General features: G+C 39.3%; 1 non-coding gene across 1 annotated transcript; it reads right to left on the bottom strand.

Moving 5' to 3' along the window:
- Positions 1-11,569: 11,569 nt before the first annotated feature.
- On the bottom strand, positions 11,570-11,676 carry LOC141616525 (small nucleolar RNA R71). Its single transcript, XR_012530869.1, has one exon. It is a non-coding gene; the product is annotated as a small nucleolar RNA R71 (small nucleolar RNA).
- Between the last annotated feature and the right edge of the window lie 1,994 nt (positions 11,677-13,670).

Consider the following 13,670-nt stretch of genomic DNA (forward strand, 5'->3'; position numbering starts at 1 on the left):
ACAGGCTAACATTCACAACTTACGAATGACGAATCCGGGAAATGTTAAGCTTGATTGGAAATCATATTACAACTCTGAGTCATACACTCTAGTCCTCGGTATGTTTCCTAATGTGTTACTTTTGAAATCTTAAATTATGATTCACATTTTATCTCGTTCACTCTACACAATCTGTCTAATCAACTATTTTATACAGAGGACAACATATGTGCTTTTTACCTTAATTCTGACACCATGGTGGTGCGATTGAGTGATGGTTCAATTAAGAGAATCAAGCATATGAAATGAGGGATTTGGATTAGATGTAACTGTATTTCCTTTTTTATTGCCTCATATGAGAAGAGGGCATTTATTAGGATTATTGATACAATAAATTTTTTAACTAATTAGAGCTTTATCTTGAATTTGCAGACATATTGAAAAAAATAGAAAATAATGTTAAAAAAGTTAATAGTGTTCATTTATGTAATTAACTACTCATAGCAAAGTTCAAGGCTTTTTCATGATGCTCGATCTTATACATTATTGTTCAAATAAATAGAAAATTTGATTCATTGTATTTAAAATTACGGTTGACTTACATGTTGGCAATCGGTTAGATTTGTCCAACTATGACAGATGAACATAAGCAAACTAAGAGGTGTATTGTAAGAGCTGAAGCTGGTCATTTAGAGACCTCGTGTGATCTTATTTTTTTTGTCATTAATAATTGTATATAAAATAAAAGAAGAGGAAAAAAATACATAAACAGCAATAACAATAATCATGGCATAACAGTAACAAACATAGCAATAATTGAGACAATATATTAATAAACCGTGGTAAAATTTAATAAATTGTGGCAATGTACATAACATAAATATATTATGACAAAACACGTATAGATAATGATTTTTTTTTCTTACGGGCCCTTTTTTTTTCGGGACCCCATGTGACCGCACTTGCACTGCGTCAGATCCGACCTTGCAAGGGAACTTTTCTAGCACTTGTTGCTTCATTTGCCACTCTTTTCCCACTTAGGATCACTCACCTTTGCCAGAACGGTCATAGGTGGACTATCCCTTCTATCATTCATGACAAATGTTTTTTTTCTATTTCTTTCAAAGATCTAACTCAAGGTTCGTAAAAGGGATCCTCAAGATGTAAACCACTGTTTAATAGCACAGCATGAGGGCTTAATGACTTTCCAAAATGTAACACCCGCTTTTTTAGTAAAAACGCTTTAAAATATTTTATCGCTTTATTTAAATAATTACATTTTTTTGAAATCTAATTTTCATAAAAATATATATAGTTTTAGTTATATAATAATAATGATAATAATTTCCGACTCAAGTTATAGTTGAAATGAGATGTATTTTCTAGCAAAAATCGACTCAATTTAAGTGTCTTGGGCCCTAAATTGACTAATGGACCTTCCTCTTATCTCAACCCTTCCACCAATCATTTGGAGATAACCCTACCCTTTCATTTTGTGCACAAATTTCAGCAACTTCCCCTTCACCCAATCACCATTGTTACAATCTCCACTATTTCACAAAAAACACCATAAATCACTCAATTCTAAACAAATTAAGTGATTTTCGCGCTTATTTTTCTTCCTCGTTCCGTTCTCCATCCGTTCATGTAAGAAAAATACAAACTATACTTCCCTTTTCTTCTCAGCCGAGCCATTTATGGTCTGAGACTTTATGCTAAATGTCTTATTTGTTGCTTTTTAGGTGTGAATTTGGACAATTTGGAGGAGGAGAGCTTTGAAATGTATGATTCTATGGAGGACTGAAGAAGCTATGGTAACGGTGATAGGATTACTCGACATTATGTTGAAATTTATATGTGTTTATGTGTTGTGTTACTGTTTTTGTGACAAAAAGTGTTCATCTTGCCAAGTTTCATGTGGTGCTAGTTGGAGACGATTTTATACAAGTTTTACTTATCTATTTTGAGAAATGATGGTACCTTTCGATTCATGGTGAAGTGGGTAAATAAATCGGGTAATTTACTTGGATGGATATTACATGTTTCATGCTCAAAAATTGGTTTTAAGACGGTCTCAAAAAGAGGAGGTGAAAACCATGAAAAAAAGGGCTGCATTAGGACATTTTTGGTTCGATTTTGATGTTGATTTTGTTGTTAGTTCGAGTAAATTTATTAATTTCTGTCTCATATGTACATCCATCTATGTATTGGGTTGTTTGTATGTAATAAATTCCATCTTTTTCATGCTTAAAATTTTGTCTTAAGACGGTTTCACAAGTTACTTGAAAGCGTGTGTATGGGTGAATTCATGGACTGTTTTTGAGTCGATTTCACGGGTGATTTGAGTGAATTTTTAAATTTCTGTCTCATGTGTACATCCATGTATGTATTGGGTTGTTTGTATGTAATAAATTCCATCCTTTTCATGGTTAAAATTTTGTCTTAAGACGGCTTCACAAGTTACTTGAAACCGTGTGTCTGGGTGAATTCATGGATTGTTTTTGAGTCGATTTCACGGGTGATTTGAGTCAATTTGTTAATTTCCGTCTCATGTGTACATTCATGTATATAATGGGTTGTTTGTATGTAAGAAATTACATCCCTTTCATGATTAAAAGTTTGTCTTAAAACGGCTTCACAAATTGTCTGGAAACCGTGTATATAGGTGTTGATGAATGTGTTTTGCGGACTGTTCTAAGTGACTTCTTAATGTTAATTTGAGCCACTTCCATTGCTCCCGTATCAAGTGTATATACGTGTTTGAATTGGGTCATCTGTATGGGTGAGATTCACCTTGTTCGTGCTTAGAAAACTCGTCTTAAGACGGTTACATGGGAAGGAAATGTTGAGTTTGAGGCTTGTTATACCCGCTTGTTGTGTCCGTGCAGGAGCTGCTGCCAGGCTATGGCTAGGCAGTGCCAGGCCGTGGCCAGGCTTTGCCTAGGCGGTGGCTGGGCGGTGGCTGGTCATGGCTAGGCCGTGGCCTCGGTTGGTGTTAATTGGCTTAGCCGTGAGCAATTTGCGTACAGATTTAATTAATTTGAATTTCCGTCATTTGTTTTATGTATCCTAAATTCATTTTTTACCGTTCATTTATATATTTCTCAGATGAATCATAAATGCGGAACTTATTATTTATTCACGTCATAATTACATGAAATGTCTTAATTTGTCTATAATATGAACTTTAATTCATTCATTCTCATTTATTTATCGTATTTCAAATACGAGTGAGTTATTCAACTTGTTTAATTTAAAAGGGTCGTATCCATGTGAATTTGCCTTTTTGCTATACCTTTTGCTTGACTTATATTTACGCCCTACTTGTGATGTTCTGGCAAACATGGGTTTGATCCACTTGTACTGTTCTAGCAAGTGTGTTTTATCTTCATCATTCCGCCACTTTCGTGCTGTTCTGACGATTGGGGTACTCGATTTCCGTCCTGTCATCGAGTCTTGGATACGGGCTATTCTACCGTATGTCGAATTGGAATATTTATTCCGAGAGTCTGACCAGGTTTAGACTAGGACCGTGTTATTATCGTAGTCCTACCCGGGGAAAATTATAGTCTAAGAGTAGTAAATGTCTTGCAATTTGGATGGTTGCATATGTAATTTTTCCTTGGAATGCGTCCTCGTGTCTATTTAACGTATACTTGTTTTATTTTATTGATATGACCATTATTTGAGCATATTTAGTCCCCTAATTGAGCCTATTTTGCATACTATTATAACATTCTATGGCCATTTTATCCGTCAAAACCTTCCTATTTGCTTTTCTATCGCATTTCATATGTTTTGTAGGAAAGAAGATAATAAGGCGGAAATTCCCGTCTTTTGTGCGTATTCGGAAGCTATTCGACGATGTTTGAGGGACTAGTATGAAGAGGAGGCAAGAGCTAAAGACCAATCCCACAAGAATAAAAAGGAAGTGAAGAAATAGGATTCTGTCACAGAAGATGAGCGACTTACCCACAAGACGCCCGTCCTGAAGTGACAACCCGTGCGTCCCAGCAACAAAGACGCCCGGATTCCTCCAAAGAATCCGAGCGGATTTCCGCGAAGACGCCCGTGCACCACCACAACAATCCGCCCGTCTTCCTCCTTGGACGCCCGGATTCTCTTACAACAACTTTCGCCTTCTTCTTTCTCCATGAAGATTATTGAGTTATTATTGGAGAATTTACAACTCTTCATCAATCAATCAAGTTTCTTCTATTATTCTTTGCTTTATTATTGGAATCATTAGTAGGTATAATTCTCTTAATCCCTTTTTAATTATTGCTAATTACTTTCATTTATTTATCATGTTTATACTTGTTGTGATGATTGACACCATTAATGACATGTTTCCCATGGTAATGATTGAGTAGTTCCTTAGCTAGGATTAATGGGTAATTAGGGAAAACCAACATGGGATTGATTCATGCTTAATCTAATATGTTTTCATGGTAAAATTGCTTGCTTGTTGTGATGTCAACTATATGCACATGTTATGTTTGATGAAATGTTAAGCCTATGAATCCTTGCATTTACAACCATCTCTTATCCACTCAACTTGACTTGTAAGATATAAACCAACTCGAGTCTTGTTAGACCATGCATAGACGTTGAATAGGAGGAAAGTAAGTCGACTTGTAGGTGTTATACAATCTAATCGATTCGGCTCCGGGACCCAACTCTTCCTATGAACCGTAAGACATAAACCAACTCCGTTCCTCCACAACATTAATTGCTTGCAACTTTATAAACATGTTTGTATGATCAATACAATGAATCCCCTATGATCCCATAATATCCTAGCACTTTTAATCATTTGTTTACATCTCTCCTTTTACTGCTTGTTTTACTTTATTGCTTTTATTAGTCTAGAACACAACTACAAACCCAACCAAATTCTGACACTAGCATAAATTGAGATAGATAGACTTAGAACCCAAAGCACACCGTCCCATGGATCGACCTCGACTTACCGCTAACTAGTAGTTTGTTGAGTATTATAAATGTGTTTTGATTGGGTGTACAACGACACGCCCACGTCAAAAATGGCGCCGTTGCCGGGGACGGTGCTATGTGATTAAGTTCTTACTTGTTTTGTCTATTTTGATTTTGCTTTCACCTTGAGGGACTTATTCCTCAAGGATTGTTCTTACCATTTTCGTGGAGTTTCCATGCATGTAGTTGTTTCCTTGTCTTAGTTAGGATGGCCCAAGACTTGTCATATGGAGTATGTGGAGTTTGAGGATCTTTTGAGTATGACTATGGGTATGGGGAGTTTGAGGATCAAGTCAACACAAACCTACCTTACTATTTATACAATGAACATCCTAACTACTACCCCAAATTTTCTCACCAAAATCACCACATCCAATATCCACAACAACCACCCACTCAATACCCACTTCATAATGAGTTTCAACTGCCACAATACAACCACTTTCACACTTACCCACAACAAAAAGATGAACCCATTCAAAATGTGATTCTCCAAATGATAGGAGACCAACAAAACTTCTTCAAACCAATGCTAGAAGAGAGTCAAAAGAGGGATAATGTTCTTCAAGGCATTGTTGCCCAAGGTGAGGAATTGGAGATTCAAATTGCCCAAATGAAAGAATCCCAAGCAATCACTCCCCACCGTTCTTTGGACATTAAGCATGAATGCGAATTTGAAGTAGTAACTTTTGACATGAAAAGTGAAGAATGGGAAGAGCCGACCTACTTGAGCTCTTGTGACTATGAAAGTGTTGTGTTCGATGAGGAAGACATGAGGTTGAGTAAGCCAAGTACTCTTAGCCTTTGTGAGTATGAGGGTGTGTCCTTTGAAGTGAATGTTGAGACATTGGAGAAAGAGTTAAATGAAGTCCCCATCTACGATTTGTATGAAGATAGCAACAATGATGATGAGCCTAAGGGATGGACTCGTAATATCACCTTGCTTGAGGAGCCTATCCTTGAGACATTTGAGATACCCTATCATGATGAAGAACGTCCTTCCCCTATTCCTCATGAAGACCACTTGACACCTATCATGGAGCCAATGATCATTGAAGAGGATATGGTAGACCTTCTTCAAAAGGCCAAAGCATCGTACAAAAGCTACTTGGTGAAAAAGCTCAAGGAGAAAATTGCTCGCGAAGCCACTTGTGGAGAATTGGCACCCACAATGACGACTTCTAAGGAACTCGATCATCAAAGCCATGACAATTCTCCTTCCACCTTGGAAGGATTGAAAAATCAAAATGCTATCATCACCACCAAAATTGAAGAAGAGGTTGGTGAGTGGAAGTCTACGGATGAAAATGAACCATACTTCGTGGGAAAGAATCATGGGCTTGTTTATTGGAAACATTGGGAAACCTCTAATGCCGAGGACAAAGCAAAAGAAAGAGCATTTTACAAGCTTCCTTGGCCAAATTTCATGTTAAAATGGAGCAACCCATACTTGTGTCTATTTGGAGCTTGTTCACAAGCTTTTGATCTCTTGTTAAGAGCCTTGAGCTCTATGGACAAGAATTTCTACAATTTGAACTAGTTTGGTGGAGTCCTATCTCAAACCACCATTTGTATGATATTTCTTAGACTCTTTACTTTGTGTAATATTGTACATTCTTGCATTTGCATTTTATTTCTTGCATGAGAGTAGTGAGAGAGAGAGTCATCTTACATTTTTATTGAGTAAATTTCAGAAAAAGATAAGGAGGAATAGCAAATCGATGAAAGGGCATGATTGTGAAAGGAAAAAGAAACAAGAAGAAGAAAAGAAGCTGAAGACGCCCGTCCCGAGGCCTGGACGCCCGTCCAGGACCCTCGTCAAATAGATGGCTGGCACTGCCTCAGAATCCGGGCGGATTCAGCACAAGACGTCCGTCCTGAAAGAAGACGCTCGTTTTCTCCACGGGACGCCCGTCCTGAATGTCATCTGAAACAAGATTTTGAGACTGCAAGGAAATCCGACCGAATTCTTGAAAATCCGCCCGTCCCGAACAAAACGCCCGTCTCAAAGCAGAAGACGCCCGTCTTCTCCTTGCTCCCAAAATTGCTGAGACCCTTTCTTAGAATCCGCGCGGATTTGAATGAAGACGCCCGTCTTCTACAGGCACAAGACACTCGTCCCGAATGGAAGACGCCCGTATTGTTGCCTTTTTCTCGATTAATCCGGTCGGGTCCCACCCTTATCCGCTCGGATTCCCCCTCTTCTATAAAATCACCCCTTTTCTCCCTCATTTCTTCACCTTATCAAACCCTAAACACTCATCTCCTTCCTCAACAACACTCCCCTCACATCAAAAGCCAACAAAACCCCCATTTCCTCAACTTCAAGATGATGAACCTCAAAGGCAAGGCTAAGAAGTTGGTTGAATCCACCAGAAGGAAGCGCAAGGGATCATCCTCATCAACTCCGCAAGAGGTAGCGCTACCAAGGAACTTCCGTCCCATAATGAGAGGAGGAATTGAACAACTTGAGTAATTCCAAGAGGTGCTTTTTGAATCCGATGACCACCGCAAGAACTTTGTCAAATTGCTAGGTAAGAACTATGAACCCACTCAATTCATAGATACTAGGGTGTTGGAAACCCTTAGGATAAGGTACCCTACCGAGATGTTATTTGATGGTCTTGGGATTGGAAAACTTTTCTATGCCCATGAGGAGACGTACCTTAGTCTCACCCTTGAGTTTTTGAGTAGCCTTCGCATTGTAACGAATACTCGAACAACTGTGGGCATGGAGATTAGGTTGTGCAACCTAGACCATAGTATTTCACTTGATCAATTTGCCTACATTTTCGGTCTTGAAGTGCCCACCAACTATACCGATAAACCCGATAATTTCGATGTGGACCATCTTTGGAGGGCTATTTCCGGGAGGAATTTTACGGGTTTAAAGCAATGCTATACCTTCGCCATTCAACATCCGGTGATTCGAATCACCGAGCGCTTTGTGGCCGGTACCATCAATGGGAGGTACGAACAAGATAGGTGCACTCTCATTGATTTAACTTTTCTTGAGTCCTATTTGAATGTTCGAGGGACGAGGCGTTATAACTTCAACACACCCCTTGAGATACTTACTAGGTTTCATGATTTTGCTCAAGGGACCTCCAAACTCAAGACCTTCGTAATGGGAGGTCTAATTACTATTTTTGCCAACAACCTTTGCCCCGGGTTCAACGCCCGTGGGACCTATACTCCTCTTGAGGGGAGGACTTTGATTGATGAGCACACCGTCTTCACCCATCACGAGAGTGTAGAATGGTACACCAAAGGATGCACCTCAATCATCCTTGAGGGTTGAAAGATATCGGGAATTGACCCAAGATTGAGCCCATATTCGCCTCCACCAAGCTACCTCCTTGATATCCAAATTCTCGACAATCCCCCTCAAAGGGAAGAGCCACCCCGCCAACAACAAGTACCTCGTGCGGTACCGGGAAGGCCTATTCGCCCACCTTCCTATGTGCCTATCCCACCATACCTATCCCTCATACCAAATTTGAACCGGAAATCCCCAATACCCCGGGCATTAATGATTTGATAGCACTCATGAATAGAGTGGACCTCGGGGTACATGAAGGGAGGGTCGACAACTACTTAGCCCTTTATCCCCAATACTATAACATGGCTCAACAAGGGTATGTTGACCCTAATGATCCTTTCCACACTTGGGCCCAACCACAACACTTGTTCCCTAATCAAGGGAACCAAGCTTGGGATCGCGACGACGGAGGGCATTCTAGCCAAGGAGGAGAGTATTCGGGTCAAGGAGGAGAGTTTGACTAAGGAGGGTATTGGGGCCAACCAAGAGGGTATGACCAAGCCAGCAGCTCTCACCAATATGGTTACCAAGATGAGGAGGATGACGAGTGAAAGAGTCCTACCTCACCACATCCATTTGTATGGTACCACTCTCTCCATCTCTCTTTTGTATATATATTGCATTTAGTGTAATTTTCGCATGCATTTGTATCATATCTCATGTGCATTAGTTAGTTCATATAGTATTGCATTGTAATATATCTCACATGATTCATGTAGATAGTTACATATAGACTAGAATTCATGCATAGTTACTAATGGCCAAACCTATTCACTTCTACACTAGAAATAGTGTTTAAATCGGTTTGGGGAGGTTTGATCATAGGTGATGTGACCATAATTAGAGCACTTTTAGTCCCCTAATTAGCCTTGTTCCCATGCTTTTTATTACATATTTGGGTCATTTATTGTCTTTAGTTCTTTGTTTTGCATATTCTTTGAGGTTTTGTGTCCTTGGTAGAAAAGGAGTGCAATCCTTGCATTTTCATGGCAAAACGAGACTAAATTGATTGAATCCAATGACCAAGCGTCAAGGAGAGACAAGATTTGAAGGCCTTTCTACATACCATGGTAAATGAGCAATGATGAGGAAAGATCCTTGCATCCCCAAGGAAATCCCCAAGGATTTTATGAAGAAAAGGGAAGAAAAAAAGAAGAAAGTACGCTTCATGACAATCCGCCCGTCTTCCCAAGAAGACGCCCGTCCACAGCACCACAATCCGTGCGTCTTCTATACAAGACGCTCGGGCAGCAGCTACCAGAAGACGCCCGTCTTCTCCCAAAGACGCCCGGGCAGAGAACCTCGAATCCGGCCGTCCCGTGCCTAAGACGCACGGATTCCAAGACAGCATAACTTCGTTTCTTCAAGCTTCAAGAAAGATGCCCATCCTTCAGAAAATACCGGCGTTTCCTTAAGTAGGGACTTAATCGTCATTTAAGCCCTTAGTTAACCCTAATGCATCCACCTAATTTCCACTATAAATACCCCATTAGTCTAATTAGACAAAGATGTTCTTCTTAGCAATCCTTAGAGTAGTTAATATCAATCAAATCTCTCTTTAATTTTGTAATCAACAATTAATCAAGTTCTAATACAAGTTTTATTTCCTTAATCTCTCTTTTGTTCATCCTTTATTTTGGGTAATTGAAGATTATTTGGGTTATTATTGGGAGATTGACAACCTCTCAATCAAGCATCAAGTACTTCTTTTATTCTTTGCTTTATTATTGGAATCATTAGTAGGTATAATTCTCTTAATCCCTTTTTAATTATTGCTAATTTCTTTCATTTGTTCATCATGTTTCACTTTGTTGGTATGATTGACAACCTTGCTAGCATGTTCAACATGATAATGAGTGAGTAGTTCCTTAGCTAGGGTTAATGGGTAATTAGGGGAAACCAACATGGGGAATGATTCATGCTTAATCTAATATGCTTTCATGGTTTATTTGCTTGCTTGTTTTGATCTCGACTCATGCACATGTTATGTTAGATGAAATGCGAGCCTATGAATCCTTGCATTTTTTACCCATCACCTATCTTTTCAATGAGCCTTGTAAGACATAAACCAACTCGAGTCTCATTAGACCATGCATGTTGTTGAGTAGGGAAGACTAAGTCGACTTGTAGGTGTTGTACAATCTAATCGATTCGGCTCCGGGACCCAAACTTTCCTAGGATTGTAAGATATAAAGCAACTCAATCCATCACAATAATAATTGCTTGCTTATAATTTAAGAACATGTTTGTATGATCAATTCCCATGAATCCCCTATGACCCCATGATACCCTAGTGCTTTTTATCAATTGTTTACAACCCTTTTAATTCATCTTGCTTGTTTATTTTCATTGCTATTTAGTTTAGTGACCTTCTACATCAACCCAAATTGTGACACCCCTAAGACACTACTAGTTTCAATAGAAATCTCATCTCAATTCCCGTCCCTTGGGATTCGACCTTTACTTGCCTCTTTACTAATTGTAGAGTTGTTGGTGAAGTTATAAATTGTGTTTTGGTCTAGGTGCTTCCAACGACAATTGTTCTGAAAAATAGAATATAGTTCCTCCCGACCAAAAATGGCGCCGTTGCCGGGGACGGTGTTAACTTGATTTAGATTTTCTTATATTGTTATTAGTTGTGTCTTTCTTTGCCTTGGGGAAGTAAAAATCCTAAAGGTTTGTTCTAATTGTTTTCGAGTTATTTGATATTTTGCATGTCTAGAAGGTTACAAGGTGATTTGTTACCTTTTGATCGTGAAATTGAAAGAACTTTGACAACCAATAGAAGACTTGCTAGGAGAACTTTGAGAGGTGTTAGTGAGGTTATTCAACCAACTATTGAGTTCATCAACCCTTTTGCAAGGGAAGGTGAGGAGAACCCAACACAAAATCAACCCACAATGCCTAAGTTTTAATCACATTCCGTACCCACCGAGGAGAACCTACCCAATGGTACTCCCACACCACAACATCTAACCGGAAATTTCATTGCCAAATCCGCATTTATCCAATTAGTCGAAAGAAGCCAATTTGGGGGGGATGCCTAGTGAAGACCCTCATTCTCATATGGAGGCTTTTTGCGATTATTGTGATGCGATTTCTCAAACCGGTGTAACTCAAGACAAAATTCGATGGGTCTTATTTCCTTTTTCTCTAATTGGCACCGCGAAACAATGGTTGAAAAGCCTTGATAAAGCTACTCTTGGAATTGATTCTTGGAAAAAGTTGGTTTTAGCTTTCTACAAAAAGTTTTATCCACCGGAAAAGACTAACATGCTAAGAGCTCAAATTACGGGTTTTAAGCAAAGGGATGAAGAATTTTTGTATGAAGCTTGGGAGCGGTTCAAAGGAATTTGTCGCTCATGTCCTCACCATGGACTTAGCGAGTGGTTCTTGGTACAACAATTTTAGAACGGTCTATATGAAGATTCAAGGAACATTCTCATCATGGGATCAAATGGAATGTTCACCGAAGTTGATGACAATCAAACATGGAACAAAATTGAGGAAATGGTGGTCCATAACTCACAATATAGTAGACCTCGCAAGGCTACTAGAGGAGGAAAGCATGAAGTGGACTCCGTTACTCAATTGGGTGCTCAACTTAGTGCTCACATTGATACCATCAATTTGAAGTTTGAAAAGGCTATGGCTAGACTTGAAGAAGCCTCAAAATCACCAAATCATCATGTTAATGCCATGACGGCATCTTCATCAATCCCAAGTGGGATATGTGAGAATTGTGGAACTTTGGGACATGACCAAAGTGAATGTAGGGGAACAATTGAACAAGTGAAGGCTTTCCAAGCATACAAGAGTGGTACCCCTTATTCCAACTATTACAATGAAAACACCAAATTCCATCCAAATATCTCATATAAAAGCCAAAATGTTCAAAACCCTCAAACAACATACACCCCACCTCCCATGAGAAGCCAAAATCAAAGACCCTTTTACAACCAAAACCAAGGTTACCAAAATCAATCTCCATACATTCAACAAAATGACCAAGGTTTTGATGTTCAAAAAGCGGTCCTTCAAATGCAAAAGAATCAACAACAATTTTTCACTCAAATGCAAAAGGATAGTCAAGCAAAGGAAACCACCATCAACAACATCCTAGATCACACCAAAATATTGGAAACCCAATTGACTCAACTAGCATCTTCAAGCTCACAAAGACAAAAGGGGCAATTACCACCTCAAAGTAATCCCCCAAGACATGAAACGGTTAGTGCCATTCACTTGAGAAGTGGTACAAGGTATGAAGCACCGAAGAAGCAAGTTGGGGATAAAATTGTGGAAGCTACTGACAAAGAAGAAATTTTGCAAAACTCCAAGGATGGAGAACCATCAAAAGAAGAAGTTTCAAAGAAAAATGAAGACAAGGCCAAGGAGAAGAAGCCCATTGTGATTAGACTTCCTTTTCCGAGTCGTCAAGCCAAGCCCAAATTTGATGACCAACTTGGAAAATTTATGAAGATTGTGAAGAATTTGGAAGTCTCAATTCCTTTTACAGAATTAACCAATCACGTGCCGACCTATGCAAAGTACATGAAAGACATCCTTACAAAGAAGAAGTCGATCCGGAAGCTTGAGACTATCGCCTTCACTAAGGTGAGTAGTGCAATACTTCAAGGGAGTTCACCTCCAAAACTTAAAGATCCGGGAAGCTTCTCAATACCGTGTACCATTGGCGACACCACGATCAACAAAGCCTTATGTGATCTAGGGGCTAGTGTAAGTGTTATGCCGTATTCGGTGAGTAAAAGGTTGGGGATGGGAGAGCTTAAATGCACCAATATCACACTCCAAATGGCCGATAGATCGACGAAGACACCATTAGGGATATGGGAAGATGTTCCGCATTTAATTGGGAAATTTTTCATCCCGGTGGACTTTGTCATTGTTGACATGGAAGAAGACTCCAACATTCCAATCATCCTAGGAAGACCTTTCTTACACAACGCGGGTGCGGTGATTGATGTAAAACATGGAGAGCTCACTCTAGAAGTAGGAGATGAAAGTATAACCTTCAATCTTGACAAGACCATGAGAGCTCCCCGTTTGCATGAACCATGTTTTATGATTGATCATTATAGCCGGAAGGATGATAGGAAGAAGTCAGAACTCCAATGGAAGAAGAAAATTGAAGATGCTCCATTCAAAGAGCAAGCGAATTGTAACAAAGAGAGCTTGCAAAGCTCATCAAAGTCAAGCAATGAAGAAGATGGCCTCATTGGCCAAGACAAGAAATTGGGAGAATTGTCTCTATCAACTCAAGAGATCTTTAGTGATCAAGTAGATGAAGTGTGTGGTCTTTGGGACGATGAGTTTGAAGGGATTTTCAATCCCTATATTGGTAATGCTATCG

The sequence above is a fragment of the Silene latifolia genome, chromosome 11 (assembly GCF_048544455.1).
Source record: "Silene latifolia isolate original U9 population chromosome 11, ASM4854445v1, whole genome shotgun sequence".
NCBI lineage: Eukaryota > Viridiplantae > Streptophyta > Magnoliopsida > Caryophyllales > Caryophyllaceae > Silene > Silene latifolia.